Source organism: Tachyglossus aculeatus, chromosome 21, assembly GCF_015852505.1.
Source record: "Tachyglossus aculeatus isolate mTacAcu1 chromosome 21, mTacAcu1.pri, whole genome shotgun sequence".
Classification (NCBI taxonomy): domain Eukaryota; kingdom Metazoa; phylum Chordata; class Mammalia; order Monotremata; family Tachyglossidae; genus Tachyglossus; species Tachyglossus aculeatus.
In genome coordinates, this window is record NC_052086.1 from 54,647,976 (window position 1) to 54,667,372 (window position 19,397).

Below are 19,397 nucleotides of genomic sequence, written 5' to 3' on the forward strand. Positions count from 1 at the left end.
TGCCCATAACTGGCTAACCTGGACCAAAACTGCACAAGCACACCTCAAAATGCTGCCTCTCTGCACCTGTATTTGCTCATTGCACACCATGCCCTGGCGGGAACACGGCTGACAGAAATGAGAGAATGCGAGGGGCACCGCACATGCCATTAGCACTGGAATTGATTCCTCAGCTCAGGTTCTCTATCCTGAGTGTCATGTGTCATTCCTGATGGGAGGATCCACCATCATCAGAGTAGCCAGCGAGTGGCTGGCCTCTGAGAAATGACTTCAAAACCAGAGCAGCTGGTACCAAAAGGTGCAGGAGTAGATGGGGTCCGCTCCCTAATCCCATTTTTGCCACCCACAGTTTGGCCCCGACTCAGGAACACTTAGCCAAACACGGAGCAGAGCTATATCTCAATGCTCTGGTTGGCCCTGAGTGACACTGCTCAATCTGTGTTTATTTCATGTTCTATGTTCCTTGCAGGGGAGCGGTGGAAGGAGAAGGTAACAGTAGGGAACAGATTCGGAATAACTCACTGGGGAGGTGTAAGCATACGGGGATATTCGGGAGGAAAGGGGAGTGTGGGAGGAACACTCTGATTTGGTGGAGGGTCCCAGATGACAGCAGCATCATTTGTTTGCAGGGAAATGTGCTCAAAATGAAAGCAAAAAAGAAAAAGGTCACCGATTCTGTCTGTTCTTAACAGGACTAACATAACCTGACTCGCTAGCCAGCTAATGAAAGGAAGTTTGGCAACTCAATTCAATCTGGCAGGGCTAGAAAACACGAGGTTGTGCCAGTGAAGATGAGGCATAATTGCAGTGGGACTGTTTCCTCATGCCTGCTTTAGGGTTGGCCTGTGGCTACTGGCTGGGTGGCACCCCCTTCTTCTCCATTGACCTGAACCCCCTCAATGGCAAAAGTGGCCACTTTTCATTTTGAGTTTGGGGGCTTCCAGCGAGTGGCAACATTTGGAGCACAAAAGCTCACGGCCTTGGCTAGAAACCAGGCTTGGGAGAGAGGTGTCACCATTCTGGGCCCAGAGTTGCCTGGGACAACAGACCCTCTAGCCCACCCCAAAGTCAACTGAGGACACCTCATTCCTGAGTCTCAAATGCCCATCACATCCTCAGAGTCGGTCTAGTCCCACAGCCCAGTGGGGTATTCAAAATCTCCTGGTCCTGGGCATGACCAGGGTCCTGCTCATCACACTCTCAGCAGGGCCAGGGACTGTCTCACCCCGGCTAGTAGCCAGGGATGTTGTATGTCCTTACCCAACTCTTGGGCTGGAGTGGGAGAAGCCCCACGTTAGGAAGCCTAGTTTCAGCTTGCTGTCAGGGAGGCAAATAAAAGAGTGGAGCCATTACCTTAGCAGTTCCACTTCCCTTCCAGCCCCGTCCTGAAACTAATGCCTTCCCCCCGCACCCTACAGTGCCAATTTTGAGGAGTGATAATATCATCCTTTTCTACCCCCCTTGGAGTGGGCATCCTATTGGCTGGAAGCAAGGTGGGCGGTACATTGGTAAAGTGGAAGGCCCTGAACTGCTCCTTGCCAATTAGGCAAATTCAGAGTGCTATCAAAGTTCACGGGCCAGGCTTTCAGATGAGACTAGTTGTGATAGCTGGTGCTGCTTGTTTTTTTTATGGTATTTGTTAAGCACTTACTATATGCCGGGCACCGTTCTAAGTTCTGGGGTAGATACAAGATAATCAGGTTGGACACAGTCCATGTCCCACATGGGACTCACAACCTTGATCCCTATTTTACAGATAAGGGAACTGAGACACAGAGAAGTTAAATATCTTGCCTAGAGCCATACAGCAGACAAGTGATGGAGTTGGGATTAGAACACAGGTCCTTTTGACTCCCGTGCCCGTGCTCTATCCACTAGGCTATGCTGCTTGGTTTGTCTACAGGACCCAATGACCACGTGTTTAGTAAGTACATGGTAGTAATAGTATTTATTAAGCACTTCCTGTGGGCAGAGCACTGTACTTCTTAGAGCTCACCTCCTTCATAAGGATTTCCCAGACTGAGCCCCCTCCTTCCTCTCCCCCTCCTCCCCCTCCCCATCCCCCCAGGCTTACCTCCTTCCCCTCCCCACAGCACCTGTATATATGTATATATGTTTGTACATATTTATTACTCTATTTATTTATTTTATTTGTACACATTTATTCTATTTATTTTATTTTGTTAATATGTTTTGTTTTGTTCTCTGTCTCCCCCTTCTAGACTGTGAGCCCACTGTTGGGTAGGGATCATCTCTATATTCATTCATTCATTCAATTGTATTTATTGAGCACTTACTGTGTGCAGAGCACTGTACTAAGCGCTTGGGAAGTCCAAGCTGGCAATTTATACTTCCCAAGCACTTAGTACAGTGCTCTGCACACAGTAAGCCCTCAATAAATACGATTGAATGAATGAATGAATACTAAGCACTGGGAGAAAATATACTTGGCAGCTGACTTTTTTTTAGATCTGGGGCAAAATGTAAAGGGAATTTTATTCTAAAATGTTGGTGGTCCATGCAGACTTGTCCAGTGGCTGGGTAGACAGTTGGCAATTCTCCTGTTAATTTGTTCCATGTAGATATAACCCACCTAGGTCATTCAAGCCCCCCAATTTTTTTAAATAAAATCATTTAATCAATCAACCTATCAATGTCAATGGTATTTATTGAGTGCTTACTATGTGCACAGCTCTGTAATAAGAGCAACTGGCGACACAGCATGGGCTAGTAGATAGAGCACGGGCCTGGGAGTCGAGGTTGTGAGTTCTAATCCTGCCTCTGCCACTTCTCTGCTGTGTGACAAGAAGGGCAAGTCACTTCACTTCTCTTTGCCTCAGTTACCTCATCTGTAAAATGGGGGTCGAAACTGTGAGCCCCACGTGGAACAAGTACTGTGTCCAAACCCGATTTGCTTGTATCCACCCCAGTGCTTAGTCCTGTGCCTGGCACAAAGTAAGCACCTAACAAATATCAGAATTATTATTATATAAATGATATTATTATATAAATCCGCACATCCGCCAAGGTAGCTCTCTTTCTCCCTTCAAAGCCCTACTGAGCTCACCTCCTCCAGGAGGCCTTCCCACACTGAGCCCCCTTTTTCCTCTCCCCCTTCTCCCCCTCTCCATTCCCCCGCCTTACCTCCTCCCCATCCCCACAGCACCTGCATATATGTATATATGTTTGTACGTATTTATTACTCTATTTATTTTATTTGTACATATTTATTCTATTTATTTTATTTTGTTAATATGTTTTGTTTCGTTGTCTGTCTCCCCCTTCTAGACTGTGAGCCCGCTGTTGGGTAGAGACCGTCTCTACATGTTGCCAACTTGGACTTCCCAAGTGCTTAGTACAATGCTCTGCACACAGTAAGCGCTCAATAAATACGACTGAATGAATGAATGAATGAATGAGTACGTGAGCATGTGTGAGGCGGGTGTTGTAGGGGTGTACTTTGAGGGAGGGGGCTGTTTGGTGTGTGGTATGTGTGTTTGTGGGTGGGATGGGGGAAGGGAGAGCAGAGGGGTCTGGGGATGGGGGGGGCTTGGACGAGGCCATCTCTATATGTTGCCGACTTGTACTTCCCAAGCGCTTAGCAAACTGCTACCACATGAATCCAAGCATTCATCAAGTAATCCATACTTGTACATACTTATTCTATTTATTTTACTTTGTTAATATGTTTTGTTTTGTTCTCTGTCTCCCCCTTCTAGACTGTGAGCCCACTGTTAGGTAGGGACCGTCTCTGTATATTGCCAACTTGTACTTCCCAAGCACTTAGTACAGTGCTCTGCACACAGTAAGCGCTCAATAAATACGATTGAATGAATGAATGAATGCTCTGCACACAGTAAGCACTCAGTAAATACCATTGAATGAATGAATAAATGAAGTGGTGTCAGATCTCCACTTCGGTTTGTGTGAGTGGACCTGTTTGTGTTTTCATGTGGGTGTCCCACGGTTCACAACTGGTCACGTGGGAAGAGGCGCTTCCTCCAGCCCCTGGGAAAACCTGCAGCAGTGAGGCGTGTTGGGAGTTCGGGATGGCCCGCGGTTTTGCTCAATCGCTGTTTACTTCACCCTAGGTCCCTCTCAGGAATTGGGGGGGAAAGGGCGGGTGTTGAGTCCAGGCCCACACCCAGGAGAAGGCATAGGGCACGACTGGGGTGCGTGGGAGGGGGAGAAGGGTGACAGGAAAATGTCTCATTGGCTGCAAGGTCGCAGCTGCCAGAAACACCACTTGTTTGCAAAGAAACACGCTCCGGGTGAAATAAAAGAACGCGCCAACCCCACAAGTCCCCTATCAGCAGGCGCCCTGCGCTTGAGCCCCGGCTTACAGAAAGGAAGAAAGAAAGGGGGAGAAAGAAAAAAGAAGCAATTCCCCTCCTCTGACGTCAATGGAAGGTCCTAATAGCTCAGCAGCGGCAATGAAAATGTATTGCAAACAGATGTAATGCCCTTGAAATTTCTACATGCAGCTCGAGAGAGAGGAAAAACAACAACGAGGAGCCTCACGGGTCCTCTGGGGTCCTTGGGCCAGGTGCAGCCCCCTTCTAGACTGTGAGCCCGTTGTGGGATAGGGACCGTCTCTAGATGTTGCCGACTTCCCAAGCGCTTAGTACAGTGGTCTGCACACAGTAAGCGCTCAATAAATATGATTGAATGAATAAATGAATGGAGGCAGGGCCTGCCTCATGTTGTGGACTTGTGGGGGGACTGCGTTCAATGGAAGGGCAATCACGAGGCTTAAATAGAGGAAAGAGTGGCTTTGCGAGGCTGTGACACTGGAGGCCGCATGGCCGGGCACGTCCCCTCTCTCTCTCTCGCCTTGCTGTGTATAATAATGATGACATTTTATTAGGCGCTTACTATGTGCAAGGCACTGTTCTAAGTGACTGCATTCAAAGGAAGGGCAATCATGAGCCTTAAGCAGGGGAAAGAGTGGCTTGGCGAAGCTGTGACACTGGAGGCCGCGTGGCCGGCACGTCCTCTCTCTCTCTCTCTCTCTCTCTCTCTCGCCTTGTTGCGTATAATAGTGATGACATTTTATTAAGCGCTTACTATGTGCAAGGCACTGTTCTAAGCGACTGCGTTCAAAGGAAGGGTAATCATGAGCCTTAAATAGGGGAAAGAGTGGCTTTGTGAGGCTGTGACACTGGAGGCCGCGTGGCCGGGCACGTCCTCTCTCTCTCTCTCTCTCTCCTTGTTGCATATAATAATGATGACATTTTATTAAGCACTTACTATGTGCCAGGCACTGTTCTAAGCGACTGCGTTCAAAGGAAGGGCAATCACGAGCCTTAAATAGGGGAAAGAGTGGCTTTGCGAGGCTGTGACACTGGAGGCCGCGTGGCTGGGCACGTCACCTCTCTCTCTCTCGCCTTGTTGCGTATAATAATGATGACATTTTATTAAGCGCTTATTATGTGCAAGGCACTGTTCTAAGTGACTGCGTTCAAAGGAAGGGCAATCACGAGCCTTAAATAGGGGAAAGAGCGGCTTTGCGAGGCTGTGACACTGAGGGCAGTATTGCTTGCCTTGTTGTGTATAATAATGATGACATTTTATTAAGTGCTTACAATGTGCAAGGCACTGTTCTAAGCGCTGGGTGTTTGCCCTCATCAAAAACAGGGAAAACGGGGGCCTCGAAGGCCTGCAATCCTCTCCCCCTCGGCTCCTCCTCCCTTGAGGAGTTTCCAACGTGACTTTCAAACTCAAACGCCACCGTCATTTCTTCGCCCTCGCCGCCGTCCCTTGTTTTGGTTTCAATCTGGCCTCGATTTCGTCTGACTGGAGGCGTCCCTGAGACTGCGGGCCCGAAAGCCATCCCCTCACCAACAGAAACAAAAACACTCACAACCCGAAGGGGCTGCGCCCCGGCTTTTCATTTATTTTCCTAATGATGTGCATCTAGATTTAATTCTATTTGTTCTGACAACTTGACACCTGCCCACAGGCTTTGTTTTGTTGCCTGTCCCCCACTTCTAGACTGTGAGCCCGTTGTTGGGTAGGGACCGTCTCTATATGTTGCCGACTTGTATTTCCCAAGTGCTTAGTACAGTGCTCTGCACACAGTAAGTGCTCAATAAATATGATTGAATGAAAGCCCTACTGAGAGCTCACCTCCTCCAGGAGGCCTTCCCTGACTGAGCCCCCTCCTTCCTCTTCCCCTCCCCACGGCACCTGTATATATGTTTGTACAGATTTATTACTCTATTTATTTTACTTGTACATATTTACTATTCTATGTATTTTATTTTGTTAATATGTTTTGTTTTGTTGTCTGTCTCCCCCTTCTAGACTGTGAGCCTATGAGCCTATGAGTATGAGCCTCAAAGGCTCATACTCTGTCCTAATCCTCCTCGACCTCTCAGCTGCCTTCGACACGGTGGACCACCCCCTTCTTCTCAACACACTATCTGACCTTGGCTTCACAGACTCCGTCCTCTCCTTGGTTCTCCTCTTACCTCTCCGGTCGTTCATTCTCAGTCTCTTTTGCAGGCTCCTCCTCCCCCTCCCATCCTCTTACTGTGGGAGTTCCCAAGGTTCAGGGCTTGGTCCCCTTCTGTTCTCGATCTACACGCACTCCCTTGGTGACCTCATTCGCTCCCACGGCTTCAACTATCATCTCTACGCTGATGACACCCAGATCAACATCTCTGCCCCTGTTCTCTCCCCCTCTCTCCGGGCTCGCATCTCCTCCTGCCTTCAGGACATCTCCATCTGGATGTCTGTCCGCCACCTGAAGCTCAACATGTCGAAGACTGAACTCCTTGTCTTCCCTCCCAAACCTTGCCCTCTCCCTGACTTTCCCATCTCTGTTGACGGCACTACCATCCTTCCCATCTCACAAGCCCGCAACCTTGGTGTCATCCTCGACTCCGCTCTCTCATTCACCCCTCACATCCAAACCGTCATCAAAACCTGCCGGTCTCAGCTCCGCAACATTGCCAAGCTCCGCCCTTTCCTCTCCATCCATACCGCTACCCTGCTCATTCAAGCTCTCATCCTATCCCGTTTGAACTACTGCATCAGCCTCCTCTCTGATCTCCCATCCTCGTGTCTCTCTCCACTTCAATCCATACTTCATGCTGCTGTCCGGATTATCTTTGTCCAGAAACGCTCGGGGCATATTACTCCCCTCCTCAATAATCTCCAGTGGCTACCAATCAATCTGCGCATCAGGCAGAAACTCCTCACCCTGGGCTTCAAGGCTCTCCATCCCCTCGCCCCCTCCTACTTCACCTCCCTTCTCTCCTTCTCCAGCCCAGCCCGCACCCTCCGCTCCTCCGCCGCTAATCTCCTCACGGTGCCTCGTTCTCGCCTGTCCCGCCATCGACCCCCGGCCCACGCCATCCCCCGGGCCTGGAATGCCCTCCCTCTGCCCGTCCGCCAAGCTAGCTCTCTTCCTCCCTTCAAGGCCCTACTGAGAGCTCACCTCCTCCAGGAGGCCTTCCCAGATTGAGCCCCTTCCTTCCTCTCCCCCTCATCCCCCTCTCCATCCCCCCATCTTACCTCCTTCCCTTCCCCACAGCACCTGTATATATGTTTGTACATATTTATTACTCTATTTATTTATTTATTTTACTTGTACATATCTATTGTATTTATTTTATTTTGTTAGTATGTTTGGTTTTGTTCTCTGTCTCCCCCTTTTAGACTGTGAGCCCACTGTTAGGTAGGGACTGTCTCTATATGCTGCCAATTTGTACTTCCCAAGCGCTTAGTACAATGCTCTGCACACAGTAAGCGCTCAATAAATACGATTGATGATGATGATGATGATGATGATGATGATGATGAGCCCGTTGTTGGGTAGGGGCCGTCTCTATATGTTGCCGACTTGTATTTCCCAAGCGCTTAGTACAGTGCTCTGCACACAGTAAGCGCTCAGTAAATTAGAGAAGCAGCATGGCTCAGTGGAAAGAGCACGGGCTTTGGAGTCAGAGGTCATGGGTTCAAAACCCGGCTCCGCCAACTGTCAGCTGTGTGACTTTGGGCAAGTCACTTCACTTCTCTGGGCCTCAGTTACCTCATCTGTAAAATGGGGATGAATGTGAGCCCCAAGTGGGACAACCTGATCACGCTGTAACCTCCCCAGCGCTTAGAACAGTGCTTCAATAATAATAATAATAATAATACTAGCATCTATTAAGCGCTTACTATGTGTAAAGCACTGTGCTTCAATAATAATAATAATAATAATAATACTAGCTTTTATTAAGCACTTACTATGTGCGAAGCACTGTTCTAAGCACTGGGGAGGTTACAATGTGATCAGGTTGTCCCACTTGGGGCTCACATTCATCCCCATTTTACAGATGAGGTAACTGAAGCCCAGAGAAGTGAAGTGACCTGTCACACAGCTGACAAATGGTGGAGGCAGAATTTGAACCCGTGACCTCGGACTCCAAAGTCTGGGCTCTTTCCACTGAGCCACGCTGCTTCTCAATAGGGCCGGACATGGCTCCTGTCCCACATGAGGCTCACAGTCTGAGGAGGAGGGACAACAGGGATCGACTCCTTTACTCATTTATAATAATATTTATTCATATATGAACATGAATATTATATATATATGTGTATATATGTTTGTACATATTTATTACTCTATTTTACTTGTACATATTTATTCTACTTATTTTATTTTGTTAATATGTTTTGTTTTGTTGTCCGTCTCCCCCTTCTAGACTGTGAGCCCGCTATTGGGTAAGGACTATCTCTCTATGTTGCCGACATACTTCCGAAGCGCTTAGTCCAGTGCTCTGCACACAGTAAGCGCTCAATAAATACGACTGAATGAATGAATGAAAGTGCTGCTTTGCACATAGTAAGCGCTTAATAAATGCTACCATTTGTATTATTATTATTTTTGGTAAATACGATGGAGCACCTGTATATATGTATGCATGTTTCTACGTATTTATTACTGTATTTATTTATTTATTTTATTTGTAAAAATTCTATTTATTTTATTTTGTTCATATGTTTTGTTTTGTTCTCTGTCTCCCCCTTCTAGACTGTGAGCCCACTGTTGGGTAGGGACCGGCTCTAGATGTTGCCAACTTGTACTTCCCAAGCACTTAGTCCAGTGCTCTGCACACAGTAAGCGCTCAATAAATACGATTGAATGAATGAATGAATGTGCTGCTTTGCACATAGTAAGCGCTTAATAAATGCTACCATTATTATTATTATTATTATTAATAAATACAATGGAATGAATGAAGGAAGGAGTGCCTCGGCAACCGTAAGCGCTGACAGGTTTGCCTCCACTGGCTGTGAGTAGGCCGTGAGGAGGAGGCCTCCTCACCCGTATATATGTTTGTACGTATTTATTACTCTATTTATTCATTTATTTTACTTGTACATAGTTATTCTATTTATTTTAGTTTGTTAATATGTTTTGTTTTGTTCTCTATCTCCCCCTTCTAGACTGTGAGCCCACTGTTGGGTGGGGACCGTCTCTAGATGTTGCCAACTTGTACTTCCCAAGCGCTTAGTCCAGTGCTCTGCACACAGTAAACGCTCAATAAATACGATTGAATGAATGAATGAATGTGCTGCTTTGCACATAGCGCTTAATAAATGCTACCATTATTATTATTATTAATAAATAGGATGGAGCACCTGTATATATGTATATATGCTTGTATGTATTTATTACTCTATTTTATTTGTACATATTTATTCTATTTATTTTATTTTGTTAATATGTTTCATTTCGTTGTCTGTCTACCCCTTCTAGCCTGTGAGCCCGCTGTTGGGTAGGGACCGTCTCTAGATGTTGCCAACTTGGACTTCCCGAGCGCTTAGTCCAGTGCTCTGCACACAGTAAGCACTCAATAAATATGATTGAACGAATGAATGTGCTGCTTTGCACATAGTAAGCACTTAATAAATGCTGCCATTATTATTATTAATAATAATAAATACGATGGAGCACCTGTATATATGTATATGTTTGTACGTATTCATTACTCTATTTTATTTGTACATATTTATTCTATTTATTTTATTTTGTTAATATGTTTCGTTTTGTTGTCTGTCTCCCCCTTCTAGACTGTGAGCCCGCTGTTGGGTAGGGATTGTCTCTAGATGTTGCCAACTTGTAGTTCTCAAGCGCTTAGTACAGTGCTCTGCATACAGTAAGCACTCAATAAATACAATTGAATGCTACCATTATTATTAATAATAAATAAGATGCAGCACCTGTATATATGTTTGTATTTATTACTCTATTTTATTTGAACATAGTCTATTTATTTTATTTTGTTAATATGTTTTGTTTTGTTCTCTGTCTCCCCCTTCTAGACTGTGAGCCCGCTGTTGGGTAGGGACCGTCTCTATATGTTGCCAACTTGGACTTCCCAAGCGCTTAGTCCAGTGCTCTGCACACAGTAAGTGCTCAATAAATACGATTGAATGCTACCATTATTATTATTAATAAGTACGATGGAGCACCTGTATATATGTTTGTATGTATTTAGTAGTCTATTTTATTTGTACATATTCTATTTATTTTATTTTGTTAATATGTTTCATTTTGTTCTCTGTCTCCCCCTTCTAGACTGTGAGCCCGCTGTTGGGTAGGGACCGTCTCTAGATGTTGCCAACTTGTGCTTCCCGAGCGCTTAGCACAGTGCTCTGCACACAGTAAGTGCTCAATAAATACCATTGAATGCTACCATTATTATTATTATTAATAATAAATACGATGGAGCACCTGTATATATGTATATATGTTTGTATGTATTTATTACTCTATTTTATTTGTACATATTCTATTTTATTTTGTTAATATATTTTGTTTTGTTCTCTGTCTCCCCCTTCTAGACTGTGAGCCCTCTGTTGGGTAGGGACCGGCTCTAGATGTTGCCAACTTGTGCTTCCCGAGCGCTTAGCACAGTGCTCTGCACACAGTAAGCGCTCAATAAATACCACTGAATGCTACCATTATTATTATTATTATTAATAATAAGTACGATGGAGCACCTATATATACGTATATATGTTTGTATGTATTTATTACTCTATTTTATTTGTACATATTCTATTTTATTTTGTTAATATATTTTGTTTTGTTGTCTGTCTCCCCCTTCTAGACTGTGAGCCCGCTGTTGGGTAGGGACCGGCTCTAGATGTTGCCAACTTGTGCTTCCCGAGCGCTTAGCACAGTGCTCTGCACACAGTAAGCGCTCAATAAATACCATTGAATGCTACCATTATTATTATTATTAATAATAAACACGATGGAGCACCTATATATATGTGTACATGTTTGTATGTATTTATTACTCTATTTTATTTGTACATATTCTATTTTATTTTGTTAATATATTTTGTTTTGTTCTCTGTCTCCCCCTTCTAGACTGTGAGCCCTCTGTTGGGTAGGGACCGGCTCTAGATGTTGCCAACTTGTGCTTCCCGAGCGCTTAGCACAGTGCTCTGCACACAGTAAGCGCTCAATAAATATGAATGAATGAATGAATGAATGAATGAATGAATGAATGAATGAATGAGGCGGCGCGGCCTACCCCTCCCCCCGGGGGTCGATCCGCGTGCCAAGCGCCCGCGAGCCGAGGTTCTCGCGCCCCCGTGACGTCAGCGGGGCAGAGGGCGCGCATGCGTGTGGGCGTTCGGAGCGGGGGCCTGACCCGAGGCGGCCTCCAGGGGGCGCTGCGGGAAAGTCAGGCCCGGGCATGCGCACAACGGGCGGGCGGCGGCACGCGCTTCCTCGTTGTCTGGGGCCCTGCGCCTCGGGCCTGCCCAAGCCTCCCCTCACGCCCCGCTTCCCCTGAGCAGCAGCGTGGCTCTGTGGAAGTAATAATCATCATGATGCCATTTATTAAGCTATTACTATCAATCAATCAATCAATCAATCGTATTTATTGAAAGCTTACTATGTGCAGAGCACTGTACTAAGCGCTTGGGAAGTACAAATTGGCAACACATAGAGACAGTCCCTACCCAACAGTGGGCTCACAGTCTAAAAGGGGGAGACAGAGAACAGAACCAAACATACCAACAAAATAAAATAAATAGGATAGAAATGTACAAGTAAAATAAATAAATAAATAAATCAATAAACAGAGTAATAAATATGTACATATGTGCAAAGCACTGTTCTAAGCGCTGGGGAGGTTACAAGGCAATCAGGTTGTCCCCCGGGGGGCTCACAGTCTTCATCCCCATTTTACAGAGGAGGGAACTGAGGCCCAGGGAAGTGAAGTGACTTGCCCAAAATCCCCCAGCTGACAATTGGCGGAGCCGGGATTTGAACCCATGACCTCCGACTCCAAAGCCCGGGCTCTTTCCACTGAGAAGCAGCGTGGCTCAGTGGAAATAATAATCATGATGGCATTTATTAAGCACTTACTCTATGCAAAGCACTGTTCTAAGCGCAGGGGAGGTTACAAGGCAATCAGGTTGTCCCTCAGGGGGCTCACAGTCTTCATCCCCATTTGACAGATGAGGGAGCTGAGGCCAGAGAAGTGAAGTGACTTGTCCAAAGTCACACAGCTGACAATTGGCAGAGCCGGGATTTGAACCCATGACCTCCGACTCCAAAGCCCGGCCTCTTTCCACTGAGAAGCAGCGTGGCTCAGTGGAAATAATAATCATCATGATGGCATTTGTTAAGCGCTTACTATGTGCAAAGCACTGTTCTAAGCGCAGGGGAGGCTACAAGGCAATCAGGTTGTCCCTCGGGGGACTCACAGTCTTAATCCCCATTTTACAGAGGAGGGAACTGAGGCCCAGAGAAGTGAAGTGACTTGCCCAAAGTCACACAGCTGACAATTGGCGGAGCCGGGATTTGAACCCATGACCTCTGACTCCAAAGCCCAGGCTCTTTCCACTGAGAAGCAGCGTGGCTCAGTGGAAATAATAATCATCATGATGGCATTTGTTAAGCGCTTAATATGTGCAAAGCACTGTTCTAAGCGCAGGGGAGGTTACAAGGCAATCAGGTTGTCCCTCGGGGGACTCACAGTCTTCATCCCCATTTTACAGAGGAGGGAACTGAGGCCCAGAGAAGTGAAATGACTTGCCCAAAGTCACACAGCTGACAATTGGCGGAGCCGGGATTTGAACCCATGACCTCTGACTCCAAAGCCCGGGCTCTTTCCACTGAGAAGCAGCGTGGCTCAGTGGAAATAGTAATCATGATGGCATTTATTAAGCGCTTACTATATGCAAAGCACTGTTCTAAGCGCAGGGGAGGTTACAAGGCGATCAGGTTGTCCCTCGGGGGACTCACAGTCTTAATCCCCATTTTACAGAGGAGGGAACTGAGGCCCAGAGAAGTGAAGTGACTTGCCCAAAGTCACACAGCTGACAATTGGCGGAGCCGGGATTTGAACCCATGACCTCTGACTCCAAAGCCCGGGCTCTTTCCACTGAGAAGCAGCGTGGCTCGGTGGAAAAGAGCCCGGGCTTTGGAGTCAGAGGTCACGGGTTCAAATCCCAGCTCCGCCAATTGTGAGACTCTGGGCAAGTCACTTCTCTGGGCCTCAGTTCCCTCATCTGCAAAATGGGGATGAAGACTGTGAGCCCTACATGGGACAGACCCCTCTCCTCCCCCCGTCTACCTCCTTCCCTTCCCCACAGCACCTGTATATAGGTTTGTACATATTTATTACTCTATTTATTTTACTTGTACATATCTATTCTATTTTATTTTGTTAATGTTTTGTTTTGTTCTCTGTCTCCCCCTTCTAGACTGTAAGCCCACTGTTGGGTAGGGACTGTCTCTATATGTTGCCAACTTGTACTTCCCAAGCGCTTAGTACAGTGCTCTGCACACAGTAAGCGCTCAATAAATACGATTGATTGATTGGGCCTCAGTTCCCTCATCTGCAAAATAGGGATAAAGACTGTGAGCCATACATGGGACAGACCCCTCTCCATCCCCCCGTCTTACCTCCTTCCCTTCCCCACAGCACCTGTATATAGGTTTGTACATATTTATTACTCTATTTAGTTATTAATTTTACTTGTACATATCTATTCTATTTATTTTATTTTGTTAGTATGTTTTGTTTTGTTCTCTGTCTCCCCCTTCTAGACTGTGAGCCCACTGTTGGGTAGGGACCGTCTCTATGTGTTGCCGACTTGTACTTCCCAAGCGCTTAGTACAGTGCTCTGCACACAGTAAGCACTCAATAAATACGATTGATTGATTGATTGATTGACTGATTGAGCCTCAGTTCCCTCATCTACAAAATGGGGATCATCAATCGTATTTATTGAGCGCTTACTATGTGCAGAGCACTGTACTAAGCGCTTAAGGGATGAAGACTGTGAGCCCTACATGGGACATACCCCTCTCCATCCCCCCCGTCTTACCTCCTTCCCTTCCCCACAGCACCTGGATATAGGTTTGTACATATTTATTACTCTATTTATTTATTTTACTTGTACATATCTATTCTATTTTATTTTGTTAATATGTTTGGATTTGTTCCCTGTCTCCCCCTACTAGACTGTGAGCCCGCTGTTGGGTAGGGACTGTCTCTAGAGGTTGCCAACTTGGACTTCCCAAGCGCTTAGTACAGTGCTCTGCACACAGTAAGCGCTCAATAAATACGTTTGATTGATTGGCGGCCTGATCACCTTGCATCCGAACAGCCCTTTAGACACATAGTAAGTGCTTAACATATAGACGGTTCCCTACCCAACAACAACAATACGATTGAATGAATGAATGAATATGTTTCAGATTTATTACTCTATTTTACTTGTACATATTTACTATTCTATTTCTTTTATTTTGTTAATATGTGTTGTTTTGTTGTCTGTCTCCCCCTTCTAGACTGTGAGCCTGCTGTTGGGTAGGGATCGTCTCTATATGTTGCCAACTTGGACTTCCCAAGTGCTTAGTACAGTGCTCTGCACATAGGAAGCGCTCAAAATAAATACGATTGAATTGAATGAATGAATGAATACATAATACATAAATACATAATACATAAATAAATTAAAACAACAACAAGAAATATGTACAAACATATATGCAGGTGCTGTGGGAAGGGGAAGGAGGTAAGGCGGGCAGATGGGGAGGGGGAGACAGGGGAGAGGAAGTAGGGGGCCCCGCCAATTGTCAGCTGTGTGACTTTGGGCAAGTTACTTCTCTTCTCTGGGCCTCAGTTCCCTCATCTGCAAAATGGGGATGAAGACTGTGAGCCCTACATGGGAGAACCTGATCACCTTGTATCCGAACAGTGCTTTGCACATAGTAAGGGCTTAACAAATACCAACGTGTACTTCCCAAGCGCTTAGTACAGTGCTCTGCACACAGTAAGCACTCAATAAATACGATTGAATGAATTATTATTGGCAGCGCGGGGGGCCTCAGACCACTCTGCTCTCCCTAGCCCCATCCCCCCAACAAACACACGTACCACACACCGAACAGCCCCCTCCCTGAAAGTACACCCCATACAACCCCCGCCTCGCACATGTTCATGTACTCATTCATTCATTCAATCGTATTTATTCATTCATTCATTCAATCATATTTATTGAGCGCTTACTGTGTGCAGAGCACTGTACTAAGCGCTTGGGAAGTCCAAGTTGGCAACCTCTAGAGACAGTCCCTACCCAACAGCGGGCTCACAGTCTAGAAGGGGGAGACGGACAACAAAACAACACATATTAACAAAATAAAATAAATAGAATAAATATGTACAAATAGAGTAATAAATTCATTCATTCATTCAATCGTATTTATTGAGCACTTACTGTGTGCACAGCATTGGACTAAACGCTTGGGAAGTACAGGTTGGCAACATCTAGAGACGGTCCCTACCCAACTGCGGGGTCACAGTCTAGAAGGGGGAGACAGATGACAAAACAAAACATATTAACAAAATAAAATAAATAGAATAAATATCTACAAATAAAATAAATAGAGTACTAAATTCATTCGTTCAATCGTATTTATTGAGCGCTTACTGTGTGCAGAACACTGTACTAAGCAATTGGGAAGTCCAAGTTGGCGACATATAGAGATGGTCCCTACCCAACAGCGGGCTCGCAGTCTAGAAGGGGGACAGACAACAAAACAAAACATATTAGCAAAATAAAATAGAGTAAATATGTACAAATAAATAGAGTAATAAATTCATTCATTCATTCAATCATATTTATTGAGCGCTTCCTGTGTGCAGAGCACTGGAATAAGCGCTTGGGAAGTCCAAGTTGGCAACATCTAGAGACAGTCCCTACCCAACAGTGGGCTCACAGTCTAGAAGGGGGAGACAGACAATAAAACAAAACATGTTAACAAAATAAAATAAATAGAATAAATATGTACAAATAAAATAAATACCTAGAGTAATAAATACGTACAAACATATATACATATATACAGGTGGTGTGGGGAGGGGAAGGAGGTAAGGCAGGGGGCCTTACTCACACCCACACTCCCTTCACATACACCCCCCCCCATATACAAACTAGTTACCTCCTAATTCAGCGCTTAGAACAGTGCTTTGCACATAGTAAGTGCTTAATCATCATCAACATCAATCGTATTTATTGAGTGCTTACTGTGCAGAGCACTGTACTAAGTGCTTGGGAAGTCCAAGTTGGCAACATATAGAGACAGTCCCTACCCAGCAGTGGGCTCACAGTCTAAAAGTCTAAAATTCTAAATTCTAAAAGTCTAAAATTAATAAATGCCATTATTATTATTATTATTATAATGCACCCCTGTGAGCCCGCTGTTGGGTAGGGACCGTCTCTATGTGTTGCCAACTTGGACTTCCCAAGCGCTTAGTACAGTGCTCTGCACACAGTAAGCGCTTAATAAATATTATTATTATTATAATGCACCCCTGTGAGCCCGCTGTTGGGTAGGGACCGTCTCTATGTGTTGCCAACTTGGACTTCCCAAGCGCTTAGTACAGTGCCCTGCACACAGTAAGCGCTCAATAAATACGATTGATTGAATGAATGAATAACCCCCAGTCACCCCGCACACCCTCACCTACTCGTGCCTACACTCTACGTACACACCAGCAGCGTGAGAAGCAGCGTGGCTCAGTGGAAAAGTGCTCGGGCTTAGGAGTCAGAGGTCATGGGTTCAAATTCCAGCTCTGCCACTTGTCAGCTGTGTGACTTTGGGCAAGTCACTTCACTTCTCTGGGCCTCATTTACCTCATCTGGAAAATGGGGATGAAGACTGTGAGCCCCCCATGGGTCAACCTGATCACCTTGTAACCTCCCCAGCATCCCGACTCTGCCAATTGTCAAATGTGTGACTTTGGGTAAGTCACCTCACTTCTCTGGGCCTCAGTTACCTCATCTGGAAAATGGGGATTAAGACTGTTAGCCCCCCGTGGGCCAACCTGATCTCCCCAGCGCTTAGAACAGTGCTTTACACATAGTAAGCGCTTAATAAATGCCATTATTATTATTATTACACAACTACCCCATCCACAAGTTACTACATACACACAACCTCTCCGTCACCCCAAAACCCCCACTCACACCCACACTCCCTACACACATAAAACGCTCCCATATACGGACAAATTACCTCCTAACGAACCCCCTACACACAACCCCCCGTCACCCCAAAACCCTCACTCACACCCACACTCCCTACACACATAAAACGCTCCCATATACGGACAAGTTACCTCCTTAACAAACCCCCTACACACAACCCCCCGTAAAATCCCACACTCACACCCACACTCCCTACACACAAAAGATACTCCCATCTATAGACGAGTTACCTCCTACCGTACCCCTGACACACAACACCCGAGCCCACTGTTGGGTAGGGACCGTCTCTAGATGTTGCCAACTTGTACTTCCCAAGCGCTTAGTCCAGTGCCCTGCACACAGTAAGCGCTCAATAGACACGATTGAATGAATGAATGAACACTCGTCACTCCCAAGCCTCAGCCGTACTCCCTACACACAAAAAATACTCCCATATATAGACAAGTTACCTCCCACGGTACCCCCGTCACCCCAAAACCCTTACCCAAACTCCCTACACACACAAAACAGCCCCACATAAGGCCGTTACCTCCTAAAACACACAACAACCGTCCCCCCAAAACCCTCACTCCCTACAAACACAAAACACTCCCATTTACAGACCAGTTACCTCCTACACAAATAACCCTCCCGTCACCCCACACACTCCCTTCCTCTCCCACCAAAAATCCCCCCAATACCTCAAATGCAAACAAGTTACCCCCCTAACGCGTCCCCTAAACATATCAGCCCCCCACCATTCACCCCGCACACTCTCAGCCGTCCTCCCTACACACACAAAATACTCCCACATATAGACAAGTTACCTCCTACGGTACCCCCGACACCCCCAAACCCTTACCCAAACTCCCCCCACACCCAAAACAGCCCCACATAAAGCCGTTACCTCCTAAAACACACAACCGTCCCCCCCAAACCCTCACTCCCTACAAACACAAAACACTCCCATTTACAGCCAAGTTACCTCCTACACAAATAACCCTGCCGTCACCCCGCACACTCTCGCGTTCCCCCACCAAAACTCCCTTCCCAAGCGCTTAGTACAGTGCTCTGCACCCAGTAAGCGCTCAATAAATGCGATTGATTGATTGATCAGCCCCCCCACCATTCACCCCGCACACTCTCGAGTTCTCCCACCAAATTTCCCCCCAGTCCCTCAAATGCAAACAAGTTAACGCGTCCCCTAAACATATCACCCCCCCACCCACCACTCACCCCCAAAAACTCTCACATACGCGGACCCACACTCCCTTCCAACACACAGCACGCACGCACACAATAGACAAGACACACAAGGCTTGCACCCTTATTGTATTTTTGTCCTCACCTCTCCTGTGTTCCTCCCTCACTTGGCTACAGCGTGGGGACACGAAGCCAGGCCGCAGAGTCCTGGGTTTTCGGGGGGAAGAGGCCCGTTTCTCCTCCATCCATTTCACCGTCAACAGTTTCCAGCAGGATTTCCTCCTCTCCCAAACTGGGCCCGCACGGCGACAACTGTTCAGTCGACTCCCACAGTGTCACTAAGGAACTGAACTGGCGGAGGAGGGGGCGGGCCCCCGGTCAAACTGACACGTTAAGGACCGTGCCCGGGGGCACTGCCCGCATCACCCGCGGCTTGCGCCCCCGGCCGACGTCTTGCTTTCGGCGGTGGGAATGGAAATGAAATCCCTCTTTACCCAGGAAGAGAGGGAGGGATGGGAGAGGCCAGGGAGGGAAAGGGGGAGGAGGGGAGAGGGAGGCCCAGGGAAAAGTTCTAGACTGGGAGCCCGCTCTTGGGTAGGGGATGTTGCCAACTTGGACTGCCCGAGCGCTTAGTCCAGTGCTCTGCACACAGGAAGCGCTCAATAAATACGATTGAATGAATGAAAAGTCCT

At 46.5% G+C, this 19,397-nt stretch overlaps 1 protein-coding gene across 1 annotated transcript in view; it reads right to left on the minus strand.

The window, feature by feature from the left end:
• The window catches only part of RAI1 (retinoic acid induced 1), a 212,401-nt gene extending 193,317 nt beyond the window's left edge, over nt 1-19,084 (minus strand). The window contains 1 exon segment of the mRNA XM_038762790.1: nt 18,851-19,084. The gene's annotated coding sequence lies outside the window, so the exon portion shown is untranslated.
• Nucleotides 19,085-19,397: the final 313 nt, after the last annotated feature.